Genomic DNA, 19,439 nt, shown 5'->3' on the forward strand with positions numbered 1-19,439 from the left:
CCTGTGAAGGGACAGCCTGACGGAAGGTTCTCCCAGGAGCACACCTGGCCCTCCTCCCTCCCTCACAGGCAAGGTCTGCCAAGCTGAGGGTTGAGGGTATGAGCATCTGGCACACTGGCACTCACCTGGGCAGCCCTCCCGGCCACGCGTCCACGGCTCTGCCCTATGGGCAGTCCTCCCAGCCATGCATGCATGGCTCATGGCCTGGGAGCAGCCTTCCTGACCAGGTGTGCACGGCTCATGGCCTGGGAGCAGCCTTCCCGGCCATGCGTGCACGGCTCGTTCCCTGTGGGCAGTCCTCCCAGCCACGCGTGCACGGCTCGTGGCCTGGGAGCAGCCTTCCTGACCAGGTGTGCACGGCTCATGGCTTGTAGGCAGTCCTCCCGGCCTGTGGGCAGTCCTCCCAGCCACGCGTGCACGGCTCGTGGCCTGGGAGCAGACTTCCCAGCCATGCATGCATGGCTTGTGCCCTGTGGGCAGTCCTTCTGGGCCTGTGGGCAGTCCTCTCGGCCACACGTGCACGGCTCTGCCCTGGGAGCAATCAGTTCTGAACCTTCCACTAGAACAGAAGTACACAGACACAGGCCAGCGGGACAGAAGAAGGGATTGGGCTACACCCCTGGCTTCCCCACACTGCTCACTCGATGGGCAGGGAGGTGAGACAGCCCAAGGCCACCTCTACCCCACCCCACACTCAGCCTATCTCTCCCGCTCCTATCTCTCTCTTCCTGACACCCCTACCCCGCTCCCAAACAGGAACAAACGGGACTCACTTCTGTGCTTCAGCTGCAAGCCCTTAGCACATGAGCAACTCAGACAGGCACAGGGGGAGCAGACCTGAGGCTGGGCCGACACACTGAGGCCCTGGATCACGAAGCATGCTCCACGTCTGTGGGGTGCAGGGGCTGAGAAGGGAGGAGCCCTGCTGTGGCCCACTGTACTCTGCAGATGTGTGTGTGTGGGAAGAAGCATCCAATAGCCCTGGGCAGCTACACTTCCAGCGTTCTTCCTCTTTTCCACCTGAGCCCGAGCTGTGTCTCCCTTCCCCACCAGCCCTGTGACAGGGAGCCTTGCCCCACACTTCCTGCAGCGCCCCCGCTCTCACCCCTGCAGTGAGCAGGGTCTGCCCCATCCCCATGTCAGGGTGAAGCGCCAGCTGCTGTTAGCACTCTGGCACAGGGTGCCAAGCACAAGGCCACACGTGCTGTAGGAATGCCCAGGGTTCCCTGCAAGCTTGCCTCCTCTTTGGGAGCACACAGTATGTCCACCAGCTCTGAAAACAGTCACTTCTCTGAGGCAGAAGCAGCTGCAATGCCATCTATCTCTGGGTAAACGCCACGGGGCCCCTGCCCTGGCCCTGTGGAGGTGCTCCACAGTCACGTGCCTAATGTAGTCCCAGGGCCTTGCTCAGCTCTGCGAAGGGCAGCCACGCAGACATGGGCTCCCGCCAGCTTCCTGTTGCAGCCCACTGAGCAAGCCTTCGATTCGCAGGACTGCATACTGGTGCTTCACCCACTGCTGTCTCCAAGGGCCTGGGCTCCAACACCGAGCCGGCGTTTCCCATCTGTAACCCGTGGGGTTAGGCCTAAGGGATCCACAGCATCATTCCCAGGCCACAGCTGACCACGCAGAGGCGCAGACATGGGTGGGCTGGCCAAGGTCACGGCCAACTGCAGAACTTCAATGCAGAGCATGGCCAGGCATCCTATCTGTGAGAACCGCATGGGCCACTGTGGTGGATAAGATCCCAGATGAGGGACAGACCAGGGCTGGATGCCACTTGGACATGCCAGACAGTAAGCAGGTGCTGTTCCCCTACGCCACCCTGGCTGGCCTCTGTGGGCGTCCTCGGGGAGCCGTGGGGCTTATCTGCAAGGTGCATGGTGGGGAGCAGAGAGAGCCTACCAACTCCTCAGAATGTGCTGGCTCAGACGCCCTTACTAAAACACATTATTTTACCCCCTCCATCTCCAGGCTGGTGGACTTTGTTTGTAAATCTACCCTATCACCATGCAATGCACTGTATCTTCAAAAAGGAACCTTTCCAAGGGAGACCCAAGGCAATATGCAAAGTCTAAGGAACCTTTCAGGTTTTCCTAGTAACTTCACAAAACAGGCTGGGAGGAAAGGAAAACTTCTGATTCTTCTCATTTCTCAAAAATCAGCTGCCAATCTACACATTTTCATGATTACAACACAGAGCCTAGCTGGTGCAACTAGCAATGAACAAGGTTTAAACAGGCAAGCTGGAGTCTCATTCGGCTGGGCTCCCCCCCTCCTGCCTCCCCTCCTGCCCGGCCAAGCCACAGGAAACGGCTGCCGGCGGCTTGCTCGGCCCGGCCTTCTTTCAGAGGGCCCTGGAGCTCAGGAGCAGAGTTCTAGCCCCTCATCTGCCCCCCTCTCCCCAACTCTGAATGGGCAGGGACTGAGACACAAGAGGCAGGGGCACAGGGAACCGGGGAAGCCTCTTTCAGAGAGGGACAAGGTCCTCAGGCCAAGGACTTCGGTGGAGCGGTGCTGGCTGCTGAAGGAAGCCACAAGGGACAGGCAGAATTCACAGCAAAGCCACCTGTCCTCTCAGGACGCAAGAGAGAAGATGGCAGACGTGGCAACACCAAAGCTGCTTCAAAAACAGAGCAAGTGTGGGAGGATGATTCTCTGCTGTGACCCCCACTGGCTCCCGCTGGCCCTGGCAGGGTGGGGACATCGTGTGGCTCCGCCTGCTCCGCCTCCCAGGTCAAGGACGAGGGCAGCCCCTTAACCCCTGGCACGCAAGACACTCAGACCCCTCCTGGCAGCCCCTGGGGGAGACACACACAGACCCAGCTTCTGCAGTTCAGCGCCAGCCACTTCCTAAATTATAAATCGCTGTTCACACCTCATAACTTTAAAAAATATATCCAGAGAAATGCAAGCTTAGAGTTGTTTTCTTCTTTGCTCTTTTACACATTTTGGGAGCTCTTCATGCACAGCCAGTGTCAGAAAGCTCACTGCTTGATAAGCCGTCCCCCAAGTAATGACTTCCGGCTCTCCCAGGAGCCGGGGGCTGGGATCTGCACAGGGACAACCTCCCCTGATTTTCCAAGTGTTAGAGGATTTTTGTTCATTTTTGTTTTTTGAAAAAAGAAAATAATAAAGTATAAAGTCACAATAGGTTCTTTTTTTTTTAACTCAGGAAGGCCACACGGTGTCATGATGGGACATAGTATCTCACCTTGGTAGCAGGAAATCATCCTAACGCACACATCGAATCATTTCACGCGGACATCTGAACACAAGAATTAAAACTGCCTACGTCAGAGAAATCCACTGAGCGGCACCTGCTGTTTCCGCAGGGCCACCCGACGCCGGCAGCAGGCCTGGGAGTGCACTGGGAAAGAACCACGCTTCATGCAGAGGCAGAGAAGTGAAATTACACAGCTCTTCACAGAAACACCCCAGTGCCTGTGAAATCAGACAGGTGGATTCGTCAGAAAGAGAACTGAAGAAGGTTTATCGGTGTGCTCCCTAGGTTCAAAGAAACTGGGTCCACTGTTGTAGCATCTGCCAGCTATCTAACGGGCTGCATGACAACAGAGCAGGTGTTCCAGCTCAAACACTGTCAACATCACGTGCTCGCTTGCCCCTGTGCCGTCAACCTCGCCCTCCCGTGTCGCAGGCTGCCCGGGGCTGGCCCACAGTGTCGCAGGCTGCCCGGGGCTGGCCCACAGTGTTGTGGGCTGGCCCACAGCCACCGGGGCCGGGGCCGAAAAGCCTTTGCTCCAAAGAGGAAGGCGCAGATACGCTGCTCGTCCTCTCCAAGGGAGGCCAGGCCACGTGGTTTCCGGACGCCATGGAAGACTTCCCCAGCAGGCCAGAATCCCGAGCCCAGCTCTTTCCACATCCCCCGAGTGGACCGCGTGTCACCAGTGGGAATGGGATTTGGCTTCCAGGTACATTCTAGAACCTGGCTGAGAGGCTCTGCAACGTGGACTCACACAGCCGTTTCCTGACATGGAAACTGGTCTCCTAGCGACTCTGGCACTGTGCACACTCACCCCAGCACCCAGGCACCCAGCTGACTGGATATGCCTAGGAAGGGTCAGAGAACAAAGCGTCCGGCATCAGGCAGCGGTCACCATGACAACAACAAACCACGGTTGGTAAGATCTTCACCAGACCCTCTGCAATGCTAGAGGATCATCCAAGAAAGAAAGTTCTAGATCATGATCATGTGAGAGGACCTCTTGGCCAGAGCTAGAAGCACCATGAGGATTCTGTCCCCAAAGCTACGGGCCGGGCAGCAAGCTCCCTGTGGGAAGGTAGGCTAGGCCAGGGCTCACCCCTCACCCTTCCCTGCCGACCTGCGCGGGAAGCGGGCCCCTAGGCAGGCTCACCCGCCTCCCAGCTTCCTCATTCGGGCATGTCTGATTTATATCCAGGGAGAAAACGCTCCAAAGGGGGAGCTCATCTCAAGTGGTTCCCCTTCCCCCGCCAGGTCTTCCGGCAGCTGGCTCCTGCCTCAGAGTCACTTCTTTTCAATATTTTCAGTGTCTTTTTTTTCAAGGAGACTTAGTCAATTTTATGAAAATCGATTTTCATAAAATTTTGGGGGGACATACACTGTCACAGGGAAAAGTTTCTTTCCACTCAAGCAAATGTATCCAACCTCAAAAGAAAGGGGACAGAATCGTCATGGAGAAGTCCTAGCGGTGCCCATGGTTCCCTCAGCTTCCGTGGCCTGAGACACTGGGCGCTTGAGCAGAAGTCCAGGCCTGGCAGGCGTGTGTCACCCCGGACCACCGAGTGTCACCACACAGCGAAAAGGCTGCTTTAGGCAGAGTGGGCTGCCACCAGGCTTCCAGCTTGGAAGGAGCATACACGTCTCATTTCACCTATACACGTGGAATTCACCATCTTCCCCATAAGCCCCAGGGATGTATCTTTTGTGGGATCTAAGATTCTCAAAGTTTGCTGGGGGAAAATATGACACGAGACCAGAAACGTATCAGGCACCGGCAAGCACGTGTGCTGTGCGCCACTCCTGCCTTGAGCAAAAGGCTGTGTTCCCAATGACAGGGCTCAGACCCACAGAGGACACTCCATGGTGCAGACACCACCTGTAATCCCCAAACCAGCACGGGAAAACGCATCTGCACATGGGTAAAGCTACCCAACAGCATGGCGTGCCGAGCAGTCTGGCCAGAAGGCCTCCCCGCCCCAGTCCAGCCAACAGAGGGACAAGAGGAGGGCAGAGCTGCCAGACAGGACAGCGCTGGCTCAAGGGCAGGCAGGTCCGCGCCCACACCTCGCCCCACCATCTGCCCCCCACCCCCCGCCTCTGGAAGCAAAAATGGCGGGAAGACAGTGGGATTCACTCTAGCAGGGAGCTGCTTGCCAAGGACAAATGAATCTCTGCACACTTGAACGAGAAGACAATGAAAGGATCACTTTTGCACTAATTAGTGCCCATTTTAAGCTATTTATTAGGCGGCGCCCTGTGCCACAAGCTATCAGAAGGTGGGGCACAGGGCACGAGGAAAGTGGAGTGTACAGACAGGGCCTAACGAGCCTCTCCATCACCCCAGACAGCCGGGTCCCAGTGGAACAGGGCAGGAAACCGGGGCCTCCCCAACACCAGGGGCCTGGGGGCACTCACCGACTCACTTGAGCTGCCCGGGCGCTGCCCTTGGCACACGGCAGGGAGCGAAGGCCTGGGTGCGGGTACAGCTCCCTCGTCCTGCACCCAGCTTCCAGTGTGTCGTGGTCCAGACGGCACGGGGAAGGTGGAACCTGCACCAAATATGCAAACGGGGTGGGGGCAGCTGCTCCTTCTGGCAGGAAAAGGCCCACAGGAAGGGAGCCTGTGCTTCCTGTCCTCACCAAAGCCAGTTCAGAAATTAGTGGGACGTCTGATTCAGGAGGCTGGTGGTGCGATGGGGTGCTCTGCCGTTAGTCAACAGCAGCCGTGAGCTCCCTCCCCAAGGCAGCAGGGCCTTGGCAGGGAAGAGCTCACAGGGTCTGTGATCCTGAACCTGCCTTAGGGTGCAGGGGTGGGATGGCAGCATTTTACACAGTTGGTCCCAGGTGGCGGGCAGTGGCACCACGGGGGTTCAGCATTTACACAGCCAGGCCTGGGAGGGCAGAGGAGCAGTGGAAGAGGCCTCGGCTGCCAGGGACACCCAGCCCAGAGCCAGCATGCGCGTCTCCACCGCCAGCCTTCCTCTGCTGGTGCCTGTGATAGGCAGCACTCCCCCCAAATGTCTCATCACGTCTAGGAACGCTTTTAGAACATCCTTGGCCGCATAAAACCCATCAAACCCACATGTCTGCAGAGATGGCCTTGAGCCTGTGAGGACTCAGCCAATCGGGGCACCAGCAAGGGCGCAGAAACAGAAAGAGGGGCCTTGGTCCTGGCGGAGTCATGGCGAGCTTATGGAGCAGGCACATTGCGCAAGAACTACGCACGGATCTCAAAAATAATTGCACTAAAATAAACGTAGCTTTCGATTCCAGTTTCCACGACTTCTAGGAGATGTCAAAGGTAGCCTGGGGGTGACGCCACACGCTACGCTACAAAAAACACATTGACGTCAACAGCGCTGAGTTGGGTCACAGACATGGCACTGCTCTTGCCAAGATGGGGACTGGATCCCCAGGAACCACAAAGCCCCAGCTCCCTCATGTCTCCTGTGAACTCCACGTGCCAGTGGGCAGTATCGATCCCAAGATGCAAGGTGCCACACGACCTCCATTCCAAACACGCCTGAACCGTCCTGGAGTGAACCTGGCTCTGCCTTGAAACAGGAAGCATGTTCACATCTGCCCTGAACCTGGACACCTGCGGCTCCCCCAGGATGACAGGTCTATCCAACACATGTGTGAAATGTGTTTGCTCCAAGGCTCCCACAGAAGCAGACGGAGGGACACTGATGCGGAGCCCAGTTCAGTCAAGCCAGGAGCTACAGCAACCCTGCAGCCAGAGGCAGGAGCCGCAAGACCCCAAGATGGAGGCCTCACAACAAGCAGCGGGTGGCCCAAGTGCTTGAGAAGCCCAAGGCTCTGGCTGTGCCTTCCCTGAGCGCGGCAGCCTGCCATCCAAGTGGGACTTGTCTCGCAGGGAAGCTACTGGGACCTGTTTCACAGGGCAGCTACTTCATGATTCCAGAGGGAGAGAGAGAGGAAGAAGCAGCTGGCACCGCAGCCCCAAAGTCACCATCACCAATCTACACATTTAGGTGAAACCACAAAGCAACGAAAAACGCGGGGGTGACTATCCAGACCGGCCTTGTGTTAGAACTCGTTCCCAGCCTGCGCTCCCTGTGTGAACACACTCAGCATCTCCCAGCACACACGTAACCTAGCAGAGACTCCTGCATCTGTACCACCCAGCGCACACACTGGGCATTAACTTCCACCACTGTCACTTCTGTATTGACAGTAGGTCACCACATTCAGCCAGCGTAAATCCAAATTAAGGGGAAAAATATCCTCAAGCCGAAGAGCCACCATCCCCATGCTCCAAGCCCCTGGCCAGGTCAGGAAGCAGCTAGGTCCAGCAGCATGCCGCACCCAGGCCTGCTGGCCAAGACAGGCACCATGCTCTTCCTTGTTAAGACAGAAACAGCTGACGAGGGCATGGCAGCCTGCTCTCCCTTTAGGAGCTGGGGGACATGTGGCTACCAGGGAGGGTCCCCCTTGAGGCCAGGGGCTGGCGGCCAGAGGAGATGGACAGAGGCCGCACTCCAGCCCCGCCAGGTCCTGTAAGCCCTGCCCTCGCCCAGCGCCACTGTACAAAACGGAAGAGGCCATAGCAACTTCACCCAGCAGGCTCTGGTCATCTGCAGGACCAGGAACCACAGGGCAGTTGTGCCACAGGAGCCACTGCAGCCCACCCCGCAGTGCAGTTTTAGCATGTGCCCTCACGGGTTACCCCACTGCATGTGTGCACAGCATTTCTCTAAGGTGCCTTGCACACTACAGGACCCAGTGTGCGCAGGGGTCTCTACAGGACCCAGTGTGCGCAGGGGGGTCTCTACAGGACCCAGTGTGCGCAGGGGTCTCTACAGGACCCAGTGTGCGCAGGGGTCTCTAGGCACATACATCTTTCTCTGCTGAAACCATGGCCACCTACTTAATCATCCGTGGTTGTCTGACCATTTTCTACCATGACCAAGTCTTACTTTGTTCTTTTAAGGATTCAGACAAAGGGTGGGCCTGGCTTAGGTGCCGAGCACTTTCCCTCACAGACTCCTCAGCAGGTCTCTCCCGGTTTCCCAACTGCCAACTGCCAACCTGGCCCAGCATTTGAATTCCCACCGAAGTTTAAAGGCGCCACACACCAGGTATTTACAACTTGCACACATTCTCCTGCTCTGAGAGGGGTTGCTGGGACTTCTTTCCTCTGCACTCCTGCCTCTGGAAATGTGGGGAGTCCTCCCAAAGCCCTGACTGCGCCGAGCAGCCACGCACCGCCGCCCGGCGGACGGCACACCGCGGGTAGCAGCTCAGGGTGCGCGCCTGCTCCCGGTGCTGGTGCAGGCTGCGTGCGAGAACGCCGAGCCGAGCAGAGCGCGAACAAGGCCGGCGACCGCCTGGTATCTCCTTACCGCTCCGAGGAATTGTAGTTCCCCGGGACCCAGCCCGCAGTTGGCGAAAGCCCAACTTTCCAAAGCGCGGGCAGTTCTACCGTGTAGAAACCTAGCTCAGACTCGGTGTAGTTATTTCAGTAAAAGCAAAACACCCCCCCCCCCCCACACGCGCGCGGTCTTCACACGCGACCTCACCACACCCGACTCCTGCGGGCTCGCACAGGGAAGCAAGCCCGGGCGGTGGCACCCGGGCCACTCCTGTGGTTAACACAGGAGCCCGCGCCTTCGCCGGCCACAGAACCGGCAGGTGCACCTATTCCACACCGCCCGCTCGGTTCTCCTTCACGCCCTCCCTGTTTCTTGAATCCACCGGTTACCCCAAAGTTTCCAGACAGAAATCCAACTCGGGAGAAACTCACGTGGATTTGAGTGTCGTGCTTTGCGGACTGAACTCAATCCTCTCCTCCGGGCCGGGGCCCCTGTGCCCAGCGCGCCTCTCCCGCCTCTCCACAGCCAGGCTGGCCTGCGCCCGGCCGAGACAGACGCACCAGGGGCGGTCACACAGGCACTTGTTAGAGCGCCCGTCGCCCTCCGCACTCTCCCCGACGTCCTTTCACAAGGACTTCCTGAAGTTGCACACTCGCACGGTTCCCCATTTCTGCGCCGCTCTCCCCGCCCCCGCCGGCTCCGAACCGGCTCGGCGCTCCCGGCCGTCTCTGCTCTGCGCACTTAGCGCCGCCCGCGGGCACGGCACCTGGAGCCCGCCGCCCGCGCCACGCCTCACCCGCGCCGAAACACCTGCGCCGGCCGCGCGCCAGCCGTCCCCCCTCGCGCTCAGCCAACTTGGGCAAGGCGTCTTCCCCTGATCCACTTGCCCCGCGTGTACGCCGCGACCACTGCAAGGTTCCTAACTCTGGGACACGGAGAAGGGCGCGCCGTCCCGCCTCCTGCTCCCAACCCGCGTTGCACGGATCCGTGCATCAAGTCCAGGGCTGGCGCGCACAAAGTTTGCAGTCGCGCGGGTTACCGGGTTCCAGCCAGCCCCAACCCTGGGCTGCGGGGCGCGGGTCGTACCTGCTCGTGCTGCCGCCGGTAGCAGCCCGCTCACTCGCGCCGGGCCAGCTCGGCGCGCCGCCGCCACCCCCGCACGCAGCGCGCCGGGTCCCTCCCCTCGCCGCCGCGCTTCCTCATTCCAGCACAGCATTGCGCTGCGGCCGCGCGCGGGATGCACCGGCCGGCGTTCTGCCTGCGGGCCCGGCAGCCCAACCCAGCTGCGGCGTTGCGGGGTCCGCGCAGAAGCCGTGGGGGGCGCGGCACGAGCAACGCGTGCGGGCCTGACTGGAGGGGGGACGAGCATCGCCAGCTGCCCTTGCGCCCAGGTCGCGGGGTGGGTCGGGGCACTCGGGCACTCGCTCTTCTAGGGGACCAGACGGACTTGGGACACCGTGAAGCGCTTCCCGCGCCTGTGGGAGCGCGCGCTGCCCCTCCAGCTCCATGTCCCTGAGAAAGGCTCCCTCTGCTCTCGGGTTCGAGCTTAGGCCCCAGGATCCCAGGGCCCACAAGGGGTGGGAAAAGTTGATCCACCGCAAGAGAGGGGAAGACACAAGTGATTTTTCCAGACAACCAATGGAATATCTCGTCGCTTCCCTCCCACCTGCTCGCGGCAGCGGTTGGGATGCGCCTTCCATCGCGGCCGCGTGCACTCGCGGGTGAGGCTGCTGCCAGTGGAGGCCTCCCCGCAGCCGGCCGCTTGCCGGTGAGACACAGAGCTGCGCCTGGATGAGCGCCTCTTGCTCAACAGAGAACCTTGATTCTACCATTCAGGTCCCATCATTGCCAGCAAGCCCAGAGGAGGAATCCTGCGTTCCCCCCAAATCAGCCAGGTCCCGCTTGAGCGGTGAGGGCCCCTGGCGAGGTAGCTCTTGGGAGGAAAGGGCAGAGTGCAGCGGGGCAGTGTGCAAAGGGAATAAGGCAGGAAACATCACTTGGGCTGTGGAGAAGCCGCCAGGACGCTGGGGTCTGACAGAAGTGTTGTCTTTGCAGACCCCTTGCCCTCGGTCCCATGCTGGGAAGAAGCCTGACTGGACAGACAGCTCTTGCCCCAGCACCTGCAGCACCTGCAGCACCCCTGGCCCTGGCCAGCCGACGGCCATCCATCTGCTTCACCTGGTGAACAAGGCAGGTTCTCCTGCCCAAGCTGCCCCTTCCTGATGTGGACAAGCAATGCATCTTGGGAATGCTACAGCGTTTCGGCCAGAGTGAATGACATGCCAGTGGCATCCAGCGCTGCAGCAGGGGTCCCCGCTCTGGCAGCCGGTCTCTGCACACCTCTGCGGTGGCCCTCAGTGCATTCATCGCCCCGTGGCCTCCTGAGGCTGTAGGGGAGAGGCTGAGGCACAGAGCACTTGGCTTTGGTAGGAGAAGGTCCTTAACCTTTCCAAAACTCATTTCCCCAGGCGCACAAGGATTTCCCACCTAGAGCTTGGTGGTGAGGGCAGTCTCTTCTTGGGCTAGTGAGCGGGTGTAGCGGGTCCTAAAGGGAGCATCACACTATTTTCAAGGTCTTTGCTTACTTGTCACCTAGCTGACTGGCAGAGTCTTCTGAGATGGCGTGTTTGCTCCCAGCACCGCTGCTCCGCGCTGGCCCCCAGGCAGGTGGAGCAGCACGTGTCAGGTCCCAGCCTGGAACATGTGGTCAGAAACCCTGGGTGTCCCGAGGGTCACTTATGCATCATGTGCTCAAGCCCTCAGAGACCACAGGAAAAGCTTATCCAGGAAACTGAGACAGCTAGGCGACTTTGTGTTCACATTATGCCTGTGTCATTCTGTCTCGTCTGTACAGCACAGCTCTCCACTGCCATTTTCCTGATGTTTAGGGATGAAGCCTGGTCCCATTCATTCACCCAGTAATTGCTACTGCCACAGTTCTCTTGAGAGTGGTCTGACCCGAAGCATGAGGAGCACCTGTGGGACCTGGGAAGGCTGCTTACGCTGCGCTCGGGCACTGCCTAGCAGGCACTGGAAGGACAGTGACGATGGTGCAATGACCGTTTGCTTACTCACTGTGAGCTTACGGAACGTCCTGCACCTTTCATAGCCTTGGCGTCTCCCAGGAGAGCATTCCGACTTCGCAGTTGTGTGAGGGAGTCAGGTGAACCTCGGTTACTACAAATGTGTTCTGCTTTAAAGAGACTGCAGTGGAAGGTGCATCCATTTGCCCCCTCCCTCCCCGGGGTTGGGCCACAGTGAGGATGTTTCAGTATCACGAGACCATGTTTATTTCTTAAAGAAGACCGGTCTGTTCTTCCGAGGTGTTGCTTGAGAGAGCTCCTGGGGTGCCCTATGAAATGGGGAACAAAGAATGGTGATAAGAATCCCAGGCTGGGCCCAAACTCCTGCTGCAAGACTCTGCGGTGAGGTTTCCTTTTCCCAGTCTTCGGGATCTCCTGGCTTCCACGTCTGTTTCTGCAGTTGGCCCAGGAGCCCTTCCTGGCCCTATTTGGCTGCTGCTGCTGCCTTGTCCCGGGCTGGTGGAGCAGGCCTAGGGAGAGGCCCAGGGGAGCTGGCTGGAGCGGAGGTCCCAGAGGCGAGAGCCCAGGCCCTGCTGTGGTGCACTCCGGCTTCTGCCTGGATAGTGTGCGGATCCTGGATCAGAATTCCTGCTGCCTATCACCTGCATGCTGCCCACAGCTTTGCATGCAGCATGTGCAGCCAGATTCCCCCACTTCCACTGACCCCTCCCCTTACTCTCTCTGGTGTTGGCGTCTCCTCACAGCGGGATCTTACTGGCATCATTTGGTTAGAGGAAGGAAAGAAACCAATGAATCAGGTCTAGTGGTTTGGAGAAGGGAGAGCTACCCAAACATTCGCTAATGAGAAGGCTCTGAAAATGCTTCGGACAAGTGAAGGAGATGTGGATGTCACTCTAGCTGAGTGCCTCGGAGCAGAGACCACAGAGCCGCGAGCTGGCCGCGTCCGTCTGGATGGCCACTCCGTTTGGGAAGCCAGGCTGGGGAGGCAGCCATGAGGATTTCTGAGGCAGCTGATCCTTTGCTAAAACATTACCAGTGCAGGTGGCAGCCACAGCAGAGCAGGGTCTCATGCTTGCTGGAGAAGTCCAGGGACAACTGAACACTGTGGCATAAAACACATCCTGGCCAATTCAGACACAGTCCTTGGGGATCACCAAGACCACCTTTGCAGCTGCTGAGCTGGCCCCCTGAGGCGCAAAGGGACAGTGACTGAAGCCAGATGAGTGGAGAGGGTCTTAGAACAGCTCTGGCCAGAGGGTGAACTAGGCAAAGACTGGGTCATGGCACCCCAGCTCCAGGGGGCTCCATGTAAGGGCACTGCACCTAATGATGTGAGGATAGCAGCCCCAGCTCCCTCTCGGCCCCAGAGACAGCCCCGGCACAGAGGTGGTCCATGGCCGAGAGCCTGCAGGAGAGGGAGTCTTGGGCCTGCTGTTTGGCTGGGTTCCTGCATGCCTCAGTCTCCCTTTCTGTAACAGGAACTGCAGTGACCTTAGTCATTACCAGTGCGACAGCAGTGCCTTGGGCAGCGGGGTTGGCAGGCTCCCAGAGTCCCTGATCATTAATTACCCTTCAGTGGGGCCTTGCAGGGCTCAGGTGACACTTCACCCTGGCACTGCATGGAGCCTCAGTGGCTGGCCCGGGAGACATAACCCCTGACGGCTCCTCCCCGTGCCCATTCCCGTGCTCTTGGCTTGGCACTGTCCCTTGGCTTCACCTGTGCCGATGCCCAGCGGTGAAGCAGAGTCTGGGCACCGACTCCCCTGTGGGTGGGAAGCCTCGCCCCTGCCCCCAGCTGCCTTTGCAGCTGTTTTTCCCAACATCCCCTGGTCTTTGTAGGACTACAGCTGGGGAAGGGCTTGATGAGCATGCCCAGAAAGAACCATGTTTCCCAGGGAGCCTTCTTTGCAGACAGATAAAGCTTTCGTCCTGTGACTGCTCTGTGGCGGTGGCTTCCTGCTTGCAGCGTTGGGGATTGGCACCATTGTGTCCATCCATCCCTGGCCTCTGCGCCCAGCTTTGCTGCCCCTCCGGCATTCCAGTCACAGCCCAGCCCTTGCACTTTCCACTTGTCTTCTAGAGTGTTTTCTCTTCAGTTTCTGCCCCACCACCCTGTCCCCTGGCCAGCTCACTGTCCCTTTGGTGGTCATCGGTCACTTTCCTGACAGGACAGTCACACTTGTCATGGAGCATTCCCACCCTCGGCTTTCCCACTGCATCTGCGTCTCCTCCGAGAAAGGCTGAGATTGGGGCGCTTTTTGGAGGGGTCGTTTTGTCCCTCAGTGCTTGGGTTGGTGACCTGGGCCCCAGGCAGGCGCTGCCATGGGGTGTGCAGGCTTTCACAGGGTCTCTGGGGTGGGAGGGGAGCAGAGCAGCTGTGTCCCCAGCCCCGACCCTGGCTGAGGCCCAGGCTACATGCACCGGCTCAGCTCCCTCTTTCGCCACCCCAGGCTCTTTGGGCTGAAGCCCTGGGCACCCAGTGTTCCCACAGAGAAGTTGGCAGTCCGGTTCTCACTGTCCGGCTGGATGCACTGTTCCGCTCACTTCCAGGCCACTTTCTAAGAAGGAAGCAAAAGATAATTTCCAAGTGCAAGTCTCAACAGTGGTAGGAGCTTTTCCTGTGATGTCCGGCTCATACCGGGCAGTCATCTTAAGTGAGTTGCACAAAGGCACATGGCTTACCATTTGGCAAGCAGGCTCAGGGTTGCTCTTCAGTGGGGGCTCGGCGACGATTCCAAGATACTGCACATCCTGCAGCTACGCATAGCCCACTGGTGCTGTTGTTTCTTCTTGTTTATGCATAACATTCTTACTTCTTGCAGACACATTATGCTAATGAAGAAAATATGTGCCTTGGAATCTGGCAACCCGATTTCCATGTCAGAGCTCAGATTCACATTTTTCTTTGGCTCCCAGAGTGTTTTGCAATTAAGCTGAAGGGTTGCCTCTGCATCGCAGCACTCCGTTAGCTTCTGCGGCTGCATCTCACGGGCCTTTCCGGCCAAGCCTAGAGTTTCTAAGAAGCAGGTGGGAGCCACACTACGTTTGGGGAGCAGGAAGAACATTCTCTTTCCCTGTGCTTAGAAGAAAAGGTGCTGTGGATGGGAGGCCATGTGCCACGACCGAGTGAAGTCGGGGTGCGTGCGTCTGCGGGGGGCGAGTGACTGAGGCACGTGGGGACACAGCCCCTGGCACAAAAGGTGACCTGAGGGTAGAACTGCAGATGAACCGGCTAAATGACCATAGACAAAGACGCACTTGGGGGCCACGTGACAAGCTGCTGCCTCACGCCATTCCAGGGACCCCCGTCTCCCTTCTCAGTTGTCTATTGCAGGTGGGGCCGAGCTGGGTCCCTCCCTTCACCCTCCTCCGGCCTGTCAAGAACCCACTGGGCTCCGATGCCATTAAAAGCTGTGAGCTGCGGAGCTGCCCAAGTGATGGATGCCGTGGGGTCAGGCTACCTGATGGAGCAGAGCCCAAACGCAGCGGTCGATAATCTACACTTAGCAGCCGCTGCCAAAGCGTGCTGCTCTCATCACAACTCCAGGCCTCGATGCCTCTCCGAACCATCGTTCCTTGGCCTACCAGGAGCTCCCAACACCCAGGGTGTGGTTCGGCCGCGCACACGGCTGTGCGTGATTTACCACCAGGTGGCTTGGAGCCGATCAGCAAAAAGCCCTCATCCATCTTCTGCCTGTGAGTCTGTACCTTGAGCTTGCTCGGATTCTACGGGGAGGACACTGAGGAAAAGGAGTTTTTTGAGTGAGGAGGACCCAGCAGCGGGGGTGGGGAGGCTCATCAGGAGGTACTGAGGTGTAGTACTTAGAACTAGGTTAGAGTAAGAGAGGAGAGATGATTTCTGTGTTCAGAGTGACTGTGAGTGATGACAGTGTGCTGTGTATGTCAGAAAACAAAGGCAATTGTGGGGCCCGGCGCGGTAGCCTAGTGGCTGAAGTCCTCACCTTATATGCACTCAGAATCCCATATGGGCGCCAATTCAGTCCTGCTTCCCATTCAGCTCCCTGCCTGTGGCCTGGGAAAGAAGTCAAGGACGGCCCAAAGCCTTGGGACCCTGCACCTGCAGGGGAGACCTGGAAGAAGCTTCTGGCTCCTGGCTTTGGATTGGCTCAGCTCCAGCCATTGCAGCCACTTGGGGAGTGAACCAGCAGATGGAAGATCTTCCTGTCTCTCCTCCTCTCTGTATATCTGACTTTCCAGTAAAGAGAAATAAATTTAAAAAGAAGAAGCAGCAGAAAAGCAAGGGATGTTTCCATGCCCAAGAGGGATGCCTCCTAGTGGAGATGGCTTTGCTTGCTGATTTAAACAATTTGCTGGTTAACAGGTGGTGAGGCCTCTCAGAAACACACGTGATCGCATTGACCGACAAATAGTAACAAGCACAGGAGATGCAGGTTTCTCACTCTAAACCGACCCTTGACCTGTGACCGTCAGCAGGTGCAGTGAGCCCTTGGGGCCTTGTCAGCAATGGCATTGCATGGAGACTTTCTCCAGCGGCCGTTCCGGAACCATTTGCTTTACTCTGGGCCAAGGCTTACAAAGGGGATTGAGGTAGAAAGACAGCTGGGACCACCTTTGGGCTCTGCGCCCCTCGGTCAAGTTGCATAGAGACATGCCTCATGGTTCTCACCCATGGCATTGACTGGCCTTGACCCTTGCACGCTTACAGTGGGAACCAAGGGCACCATAGACGGTGATACAAGAAGCATTCCTTGCGTCTTGCCCTTCCAGGAGAAGCCCTTCCTAGGTATAATAGCTGTAGGAGCCTCCCACAGTGGAGCTGACAGCACAGAGCAGTCTGTCAAGCCGCCTCCCCCCGTGGTGGGAACTTCTCCAGGTGTTCCCAGCAGTGCATTAGCAGCGCTGTGCGAAGCCACTGCTGTGCACGCTCTGAGATTTCATGTCTCCATTAACCAGTTCTGAGACAGAAGACCAGTGTCTTCATTCCCCAGGTTGTTGAAGTACTTTACATAGACTTTCCCCAGTTGCTAAATTGCTTGAATTTGTTAAATGTACAAAAGGGCCTACTCCCCATGGGTGGCGTGAAAGTAGCTGTTTGATTAAGTAGATAGCTAGAAGCGCTCCCCTCCCCCCTGGATCTGGATGTGCTAAGGGGGTCTGTTTGAAACTTAGCACTCAGTTCACGCCTTTCAGAGAGGAGGGAAGGGTATTTAACAAGGTTAATAATGACAGAAGGAGGAATTGACACCACAAAAGAAAAAGAATCATTCCAGCATTTCATGACAGTTCAAAGACAGATGTCGTTGGCTAAGTGAGACTCTCGTAGACGTGGGGGTAATGTACACCCTATATGCATATGGATTAGAGAGAGCAGACTGTCAAGTCGGGGAGTGCAAGATTGTCACGTATGAGGCACGGCTCAGAAACCCAGAGAATGACTTACTATTGATTTCTTCCCTCAAAGACTCAATCCTGTTGTCTTCTTACAGAGAAAAGATCAACTGGCTCCAAGGACGGAGACAGGCCAAGGGTAGGGAGAGGTTGAAGCTTCCTTTAGGGAGCTCCCAAGGACTCAGCATTAGGAGTTGGTTCTTCATGGCATCTGTTTCTCATCGTAGCCCTTGTCCGCAGTTGCCTTTAGTGTGAGTGGACATCAGCTCGCCCACCATGACCATCTCCAGTTGCGTGTTTCTGACGGCCATGACGAGAGCTCCTAGAATGGAGACCAAGGAGCCCCCAGATGGAGCATGTTGTCTTTCCAGTCCCTTGGAAACAACCACGATGAGCTCTTTCTTGGGTTCTGCGGCACAGTGAGATGCTTGGGGTTGGGGGTGGGGGGCAATCAGGCCCTCAGGGCCTGGGGAGGAGATGGGGGGCTGAAGAGATTCAGAGGTTACAGGTGGTTTGCCTGGGTAGAAGGTCAGGAGAACATTTCTGCTCAGGATTGACTCCACCCTTGGGGTCTCCATTTTCCAGAGGGCAACAGTTAACCCCTTGGACCTTTCCTAGCTGGTATCCCACGACCACGTTATGGCCTTGGGACAGACTCGCATGAGGCTGGCCTGGGATGACACGGTTGGAGAAGAAGCTTGCTGGGTCTTGCTCTCTCCTTTCTCTGACTCCCCTCCACCCTTCAGGCCAGGCTTTCTCCATAAGCCTCAGCACCTGGGGCCACCTATGCTAATACACTCAACATTTACAGCTCCCCACCCTCTGCTACCCACACAAATGCAGCCTCCTCTGGCCTGACCAGGGCAGCTGGCCTTCAGGGCTGTGTGAGTAGGAAGAAGGAGGCACACAGCACCCCAGCCAGCTGCACAGAAGGCAGGGCCTGTGGAGAGGGCCACGGTACTCCTCACAGTGCTGTGGTTTTCCTGGGAAAGTCCTCCTGAGTAAGGGAACAGAGACACCTGCTGAGGACCAAGGCTCTGGGGAGGGCTGCTGGCTGCGCGGGCGACGGAGCCTTGATGGAGACGCCTCCATTCAGGACTAGAATAAGCATATTGATCTGGGGGAAATCCTGTGAGCTGCTGTGTGTTGGGCAGTTGTGGTAAGTGGGAAGCGCTTTGGGGAAAACCCGTAACTTCCCCAAATGCCTATGTAAATGCCTGCACCATGGAAAATGGGCAGGAAGAGCCTGCGCTCTTGGCAGGCACCATGTGTGCACTGGAAACACTGAGCTGGAGCCAGAGGGCTGGAGAAAGTGAGAGTGACAATGGCCCGGGTTCACAGCCTGCCACCACCTGCTGCAGGGCGCAGAATGCACAGAGAACACCAGAATGGGGTAGAGGGGCGGCTGGGAGCAGCATGGGAGCCATCCAGGAGCCATGGAACCTATGGAACGCAGGCAGATGGACTGTGGCTCACTAAATAGGCGATGCCTCATCACAGCAGGACAGATATGAACATCTCCCAACAGGACTGCCCGGAACTCAAGTGTTGTAGCAGTAAAGCCCTGGCTCAAGTCGCCACGCCCTCGTGTACATGCGCAGTGTTGCGGACGAGGGAGCAGGAGCCTTGGAGGGCTAGGGTGGGATTGGCAGTTGGGCTCCTCACATTCACCTGACAATATTAGTGATGGGGGCTGTTTAAAAAATATATTTATTTATTTGAAAGTCAGATATACAGAGAGGAAGATCTGCCACCTGTAGATTCACTCCCTAAGTAGCCGGAACAGTTGGAGCTGGGCCAATCTGAGACCAGGAACCCGGAGCCTTCCCTGGGTCTCCCACGTGGGTGCAGGATCCCAAGGCCTTAGGACATCCTCCACTGCTTTCCCAGGCCATAAGCAGGGAGCTGGATGGGAAGTGGGGCTGCTGGGATACGAACCAGCATGCATATGGGATCCCGGTGCGTGTTAGGCGGGGACTTGAGCTGCTAGGCTACCGCGCTGGGCCCGATAGGGGCTTTTTAAGAAGGAAAGAAGCCCATTGTTACAAGTAAATGATATGTTGAGATGCTCTTTGCAATGAATATAAAAGAGGGTTATGCTTTCTAATAAGCAAAAGCTCTTACAAATTAATTCTGAAGACTCAGTGAACAATGGGCAAGGGACTTAATTAGGCAATTTACACAATAAATGCAAAGGCTCACTGAATACAAGCAAAATAACTAACTGCATCAGAGATTAAGCACTGAACGTTAAATCAAGAGATTTGACCATTTACTTATCACACCTGCACTGGTCATTCAGATGTTGACCCCTGGTGGCGTTCATGGGCAGGTCGAGAGGGCAGTGGGCCTGGGCACCGGGGTGATGTGTGGACTGGAACACCAAGCGATGCGTGCAGAGGTAATGGCTGCATGCTGGGAGACAAGTGTGTTTAGAATGAGGTTTTTAGAAACAAAATTGGAAGAA

At 57.3% G+C, this 19,439-nt stretch overlaps 1 protein-coding gene across 5 annotated transcripts in view; it reads right to left on the bottom strand.

Annotated features, from left to right (window-relative positions):
- IKZF1 (IKAROS family zinc finger 1) overlaps positions 1-9,767 on the bottom strand; it is a 69,862-nt gene extending 60,095 nt beyond the window's left edge. For 2 of the 5 annotated variants that reach the window (XM_004582220.2, XM_004582219.2), the window contains exon 1: positions 9,645-9,762. The gene's annotated coding sequence lies outside the window, so the exon portion shown is untranslated. Of the gene's footprint in view, positions 1-8,989; positions 9,250-9,644 lie in introns of those variants that run through there. The other 3 variants (XM_004582225.2, XM_058678147.1, XM_058678150.1) reach the window with 3 other exon arrangements.
- Between the last annotated feature and the right edge of the window lie 9,672 nt (positions 9,768-19,439).

This window comes from Ochotona princeps, chromosome 20 (assembly GCF_030435755.1).
Source record: "Ochotona princeps isolate mOchPri1 chromosome 20, mOchPri1.hap1, whole genome shotgun sequence".
Lineage (NCBI taxonomy): Eukaryota > Metazoa > Chordata > Mammalia > Lagomorpha > Ochotonidae > Ochotona > Ochotona princeps.